Source organism: Cyprinodon variegatus, unplaced genomic scaffold (genome assembly GCF_000732505.1).
Source record: "Cyprinodon variegatus isolate N-32 unplaced genomic scaffold, C_variegatus-1.0 Scaffold1067, whole genome shotgun sequence".
NCBI classification, from domain to species: domain Eukaryota; kingdom Metazoa; phylum Chordata; class Actinopteri; order Cyprinodontiformes; family Cyprinodontidae; genus Cyprinodon; species Cyprinodon variegatus.
The window spans coordinates 213,163-214,718 of record NW_015151520.1 but is presented as its reverse complement, the minus strand read 5'-3'; positions in this window follow the sequence as shown (position 1 = coordinate 214,718).

Genomic DNA, 1,556 nt, shown 5'->3' with positions numbered 1-1,556 from the left:
CTTCACAGTGCGCAGTTGACAGCTGTGACAGCTGTGTTATCCGGTCAACATTTTCTTCCACAGGCAAAGGTAAGTTCCTGAACACTGCCACAGTCAAAGCCAGCACTTGTCTTGTAAGGTTTTGTTGTAGCTCTCATGCAACATTTCCACATCTCCTCCAAAGCCATCTGCTTCCGGGACTGAGGATGCATTAGCAGAGAGAGAGAAGGCAGAAGCAGAATCAGATGCTTCACATGTGGGATCCACTGGGAGAAAACTGGCCAGCATCAGCATCTTCCTGTGAATCACCTTTTTCTGTCCAGTGTCACAGATCTTGAACGTATGTGTTGTCAGATTGATATCTGTCACAGTGAAGAGGGTCGATTCCACCAGTCAGCAAGCTTTGTCATACCCCTCTCTTTTCTGTTGGCTAAGAGCACTCTGACACCGATGGCAATGTCAATGCCCTAAGCATGTTTTCTCTGTTCTTTGGAAACATGGTCCTGAGATATCATCATTGCCTCCTTCAGGGCGTCAGTAAGAGAGAGCACATACTTGTCATAGTTCCCAACAGCATAAAAGAGCACATTGACAGGAAAGCCAGGGACCAGACCAAACATGAGGTAAAAGAGAAGACAACCCGTTGCCTCATTACACTGCACAGTTATACATAAAGGCTAGTGTCTGTAAACGCCATGGCCAGTCAGCTTTCTCATCAGGCTAGAATGAACGGACCATAACACCTAAAGCTTGATTGAACCGCTCCACACTTCTGTTCTCCATCAGATGATATTGTGTGATGTGTGTCTTTCTGACACCTGAGACCCTGAGGAACTCATTTATCAGCTTTCAAAATTAGCTCCTTGGTCAATATGAATTCTGTGAGGAAAGCCAAAGACACAGAAATATTGATCCCAGAGAACCCTTGCCACCTGCTTAGCTGTCTGGTCTCCACATGGAAATGCTTTAGCTATCTTTGTAAAGTGGTCAATAATCAACCAATACATCATCAGGAACGTTGACGTATTGGTCTGTTTCCGGAATCTTTGGCTGACCAAAAATCAATACATACAAGTTAATGCGGTCTGGTTGATGTTTTAGTCTCCAATGGAGCTCTACCCTCAAGATTTTTTCAATCGTTGCACGCGGCTGCTGCTCACTCTGTACGACTAACCGCAGGGTTTAGTCGTACAGCGTGAGCTCACAGCTCACTATTTATGTTCGGCCCGACGCGCTGATGCAATCTACCTGCTATCACTGTGCGACTAAAAACCACGTCAGACTCAGCTCCGCAGTGAGATGTTTGGATTTGTGTACATTTCTGTGCAATTGCCGACATGTTTTGAGATACAGAATACAGAATTTCTGGTAAAACTACATATAATAGGTTTCTATAGAGAGATGTATTTTATGGGTGTGTTCTGGGAAAAGCAACATAAAATGAATTGTAAATATGGTTTTGCGACACCCAAGGAGCAGTGTGGGGTGAAGGGTCTTGCTCAGTGGCAGTCTGTGGGAGTGGGGCTCGAACTCAGAACCTTCAAGCTCTATGTCCTAACCACTAGGCTGGGTTGAAT